We start from the raw sequence: 6,052 nt of genomic DNA on the forward strand, positions 1-6,052 counted from the left end.
CTGAGAAACGTTTCAGAGAACATCTCTGGGACACACGCAATAAATAACCGCACTGCTCTTTGACAGAAGGTTTTAACTCCACAAAGACATGCCAGTACAGCGTCTTCTCCACCGCCAAAGTTTAGCCACCCGAGGCCTAGAGCATATCTGCTCCACTGACATTATCCCAGATCGAATATTCGAAATCCGCTCCGCCCTCTTGAACTGTCTGACATGTCCATCTTGTTTCCCACCAATCTGCATCGTCCTCCTTCCCAAACTATCACCATCACCCCCTCAACTCCATACACCTATCGCATTGTCAGACACCCTTGCACCCGGCTCCACATCCCTCCCAATTATCTCTCGGTCAGATTGGTCCAGACCCTCATTCCTGAAGAGATTATGCTGGAAAAGTCGACTCTCCTGCTCCTCGGAAGCTGCCTGAGCATCTATCCTTTCCCAGCACCACAGTCTGATCTCCAGCGTCGGCATGCCTCACTTTCTCCTCTTCTGTCTTGAAAACGCAAACCCATATTCCGAGCGTTATTGTTTTTTTTTCTGAGCTGCTGATCGCTCCTGTACCTAAGTGAATCATCACTCAATTAGCCACGTTTGTGACGTAAACTCTATGCTGCAGACTTGTTCCATCGGATGTGCAACACGGAGAGAATCTATTTCTCCCATCACCTACCCTCGTTGTGTGCTGCTGTTTTTGTACCACATGACGATAATCCTGCCTAATTAATTTAAAACTGCAAGCATTTCCAATTGTTTTATCCTTCAGGCAAGTGTAGAGTTTAATTCTAAAACGCATAAACATATTGGAGATCATGGTATCAAATGTAATTCATTAACATGGATAGAAATCTGGTTGGAAGAGCACAGTTTGAGAGTTGGAATGAACGGGTTATTTTCTAAGTGGCGGGCAGTGAAGAGTAGGGTACAATAACGTTCAGTGCTATTCCCTCGGATGTTCACGATATACATTCAAGGTTTCGATGAAGGAATTCTGTGCATTATCTTCACAAAATAACAACACAGACAATGCAGAAACTCTGATAAAGAAACTGACGGATCGACATCTCACAGATGCACAAAAACTCGTCCGAGTAAGAGGGTCGACCTACAATTACAGCGATGTGGGAACAAAAAATCTCGAGTAGCACTGGAATCAACACTGAAAGAGAATCGACCTTCAGAAGAAACGCAGCAGGTCATCAAACAACCAGTTGCACAAAAACATAAGCAGGAAGAAAGAAGAGCATATGCTCAATGCACACGGGAGGCAGCCCTACAAGGATTCAGAAAAGACACAAATATTGTAAGCTGACCGGCAGACAAAGGGTACATGACCGCCACCCTAAATATAACAAAGTTCATTGAAAAGGAGAACTCACTACTCACAGATACTATCTCAACAGCTTGCAAATCGTATCACAGTATCACTGAAGCAACCCCACACAACAAGGGAAGTTAACAAGACAGATATCTAAAGAATGAATCCAAATAGATCCATCACACCGAGTTATGATGGATTACCGAAGGTGCAAAGCTGAGCCCGCCTCATATCCAGAGTCTCACTTCCAGCCACACCGACATTCAAACTAACAAGGGAACTTATGATCAACTGTAATATCTAGCAGAAGTCTCACGCCACACGATCCACTTCATCAAAGTATTCCTGAACATCATCAAAGACACCAAGATAGAAAAGGACGAGGTAATGAGGTCCTTCGACATAACGGCCATATTCACCTGAATCAACATCAGCCTGACCAAAGTAAAACTGACCTCACTACTAGTCGATCCAAGGACACGAACAGCAGACAGTACCAACTCCATCAGCAAAAAAACCACTTTACCTTCAACAACGACAAGACCGACAAACAATCAACGGTACACCCATGGTCATCTCAAATATCAGGTTTTTTTGAAGAAGCAGTTATGCAGAAACAACAGCCCTCCAAACGACCCAACCCAAGCTTTGGGTCCACTATTTGGATAACACCAATGGCATCATGAAAAGGAAAACAAGAAGAAAACCCCAACATAATTACTAACATTTTTACTTGCAAAAAAATATCAAGAAAGCGAAACAGAACAACATCAAACTTACCTTCCTTAATGCTACTGTGGGAAGAAAAGCCAATCGAGAATGGTAGACTTGCGTCCACAGGAAAGCAACACACACAGTCCAGATAGGCACCTGTGGGAGCAATCATCCCAAAATCCACAAACGGAACTGCATCGGAACATTATGTAAAACACAGTGCAGCACCCAGCATCTGCAAGCAGCAGAAGAAAATTTCCCCTACAACGTATTCAAGATCAACGGGTACCCAATAAGTGCAGTCCACTTAAACAACAGACCGAAACAAGAAGACACAACACACCCAGAGACGCCAGCCAAACTGCCATCCATCAAAGACGTCTCAGTGATGACGGCCAGATAACACTGATCCCTTGGCATCATTGGTCGCTCAAACAACTGTTAACACATTGAAAAAGCCATTGATAAAATAATCGATCCTGTATTAGCAAGCATCATGTAAAAGAAATGCTTCAAGAACCTCAGGCAAACAGGCAGAAAACTCGCCATCAGGATATACGAGCAGCAATTAGCCACGAAAAGACATGGCCAACTATCACGAGTTTCAATACACACACACGAAGGAGGACACCACTTCGACTGGGCAAAAACATCCATCATCAGAAAGGCTAAACAAGCACACGTATGCAAATTCCTAGAGGTATGTCAATTAAACAGGAACTCCATCAATACGGATACAATTTGGACCTCATTTGCCAACCTGAGGAAAACAAGCGGACCAGAAATGATATCACTCACCTGAACAGACCAAGACACAAAAGTACAAAGTGGGACCGAACAACAATGCTTCAACAGAGTCTCACTGACGATGTTACCTAGCAAGGTGACGAGACGTCTGAGAACAATTCTACCAGCTCAGCGAGAAAACTTACAAACTCCGTCTCGGAATTTACTGATGTCACTTAGCTGGATAGCAGTGTCCTTGGTGGTGGAACAGCACAGCACATCATGCAGCGTTCGAGGAGCAATAAAGTCGACGTTGAAAGGCTTTTGCTAGAAATGTTGACTCTCCTGCTCCTCGGATGCTATACTTTTCCAGAACCACACTGTCGACTCTAACCCCCTGAATCTGCAATTCTCACTTTCGCCTGGATGGCAATGTGTGCCGTGAAGGGAATGCTGAAAGGCTGCAGGGTGACTGATTGGGCAAGTACTTGGAAAGTGCAATATGATGTTGATAAATGTGAGGTTATCCACGTTGTTTCCAAAGAAAAAGGAAGGCAGATTATTGTCGGAATGATGGCAGATCAGGAAAAGGTGAGGTACAGTGGACTTGGATATCATGGTGGAGCTGTTTCTGAAGGTTGGCATGCAGAAGCAGCAGGCAGTGTGGACAGCTAATGGCATGCTGACGGTCATAATGAGATATTTATGTATCTACGTAATGCTGTCTTTGCGCAGTTATACAAGGCCTGGCGAGGCCAAACTTTGCGTGTTGTGCAATTTCGGAGTTTTCGTCTTAGGAACAGCGTAGATTCACCACACTGATTCCTGCCTGATGCTGGGACTGACATGTCAGGAAAACGTGGATCTACTGGGTCTGTATGAACTTTAATTTGGAAGAATGCGACCGAACCTTAGAGAGACATGTAAAAGCCTGCTGAGACTGACGAGGTTTGATACAGGAAGGATCATCTCATAGTTGGGAAATCCCAGGTGAAAGATTAATGAGTAAGCGATACAGGATGAAATGAGGAATTATTTCTTGACTCAGAGCTTTATGAGCCTGTGCAATTCTATAACACATGAAGATGTCCCTTGCAGTTCAATGGATAAATAATTATTGGAAGAGGGCACGAACACGGCAGTGAGATTGCACAATCAGCCATGATCCATTGAATGGTGGTTCAGGTTCGAAGGGCGGAATGGCCTATTCCTGCATCAGTTTGTATGCTTCTATTACGGCTGACAAGACTATTCTGCCCATTTTCCCCATGCTGGCTAAGTATCTGTGAATTCCGCTTACCCTCTTTCATACAGTAGAGAACTTCACTTTTTGGCTGCTCTTGTATAGCTATGTTTCTTGTGAGTTCCCAACAGTCTTTATTAACGGCTGCCATTCATTTGTGACCCCTGCTTCACCACAAGTGCAAATCACTTTCGCTACGTCTGTCTACTCCCGTGTCAGTTTTATTCGTATCTCGACTTCCTCTTTTCTGGAGGAAATTGCCTCAAACTGTTCAGTTATTTGTGGAATGTTACAAAACATATTATCCTTTAATATGTTCTTTGGTAGCCCTGTGAAATCTTCATTTATGATCCGCAGGCCAGACTGATGCATAGTGCTCCCAGTTTGCTAAAACTGTTGGAAGTGAATGAGCAACTGGTTGAACAGTAACATTGGAGATTCCATTCTTCCTTCCTTTCCCAATTACCGTCATCTGAACATCTCCGTAACTTCAGTTATGTTGACCGATCACAGAAGTTGGTGCTGTGTTGCTTGAAGAAACTAAACTTAGAGAGAAGATTTGATGGAGGTGCACAGGCGCCTGTGCAGAGTGAATGGAGAAAAACGTTTGCAAATGATAGACGTATCGAGGCTACAAATCCATAGATTTAGATTGATTGGCAGAAGACGTAATGGCGATACAAGAATAAATTTTATGGTGTAGGGAACGATTCGGACCTGGAATGGTCTGCCGAAGATTGAAGTGGAAGTAGATTCATTCGAGCAAGCACGGATTATTGACGGAAAAGGAAGAGTGTGCATGATTAATGGAAGTGGGTTAACAGTTCTCTTCGAGAGTCAGCACAGAAGTGATAGGATAAATGGCCACCTACAGCAGAGTCAGGCCCTTCAGCCTAAACTGGTCCATTCTGTCCAAAATGGCCATCCATGCTAACTCCATTTCGCTAGACTTGACCTATGTACGTCTACACTTTTCCTATCCATATATTTGTCCAATAACCTTTCAAAACGTTGTTAATGTGTCTCACACAACCATTCGTGTTTGTAACATATTCTAAATGCTTTCCATGGTCTGTTAAAAAAGCTTGCCCCTCAGGTTCCCTTTTATTCTCTCCCATCTAACATTCAGTTTATACCCTCTATTCCTCAATTCCCCAATCATGGAAATAGACTGAGTGCACCCACCCTATCCATGCCTCTCATGATCTGATATATTTGTATTCGATTCCCCCTCATTCTCCTGCACACGAAACAGAAAGTCCAAGATTGTCCAATCTCTCCAAATAATTCAGACCATTGAGTCCTGACAACATCCTTGTGAATTTCTTTTGCACTTTTTCGAGTTTAATAATAATATTTCTGCAACAGTGTGACTAAATCTGAACATAATACAGCAAGTGCGGCATTGCCAACTGTACAACTCCTGTACAACTGCAACATAACGTCCAAACATTTATACTCAGTGTCCTGGCTGATGATGACCAATATGCTAAAAGCCTTCTTCAACATCCTTGTGAATTTCTTTTGCACTTTTTCGAGTTTAATAATAATATTTCTGCAACAGTGTGACTAAATCTGAACATAATACAGCAAGTGCGGCATTGCCAACTGTACAACTCCTGTACAACTGCAACATAACGTCCAAACATTTATACTCAGTGTCCTGGCTGATGATGACCAATATGCTAAAAGCCTTCTTCACTGCCTGGTTTATTTGTGGTTCCAATTTCAGAAAACCGTACATCTCGACATCGGGTTTCCGCTGTAACACTGCACCACTTAAGGCCTTAAAATTCACCGTGAAACTCTTACTGGGTTTGACATTCCATAATGCAAAAGCTCATACTTATCAATATTTATCTCCATTTGCTATTTCTCAGCCCTCTTCCCCAGCTGATCAATTCCTGCTGAAATGTCTGACAACCGTCCTGATTGTCCATGAACTGCCTATTTTCGCTTCGTCTGGAAACTTCCTAATTGTGCCTCTTATGCTCGCATCCAAATCATTTATATAAATGACAAAAAGTAGAGGACCCAGCACTGATCCTTGT

Source organism: Chiloscyllium plagiosum, chromosome 8, assembly GCF_004010195.1.
Source record: "Chiloscyllium plagiosum isolate BGI_BamShark_2017 chromosome 8, ASM401019v2, whole genome shotgun sequence".
Lineage (NCBI taxonomy): Eukaryota > Metazoa > Chordata > Chondrichthyes > Orectolobiformes > Hemiscylliidae > Chiloscyllium > Chiloscyllium plagiosum.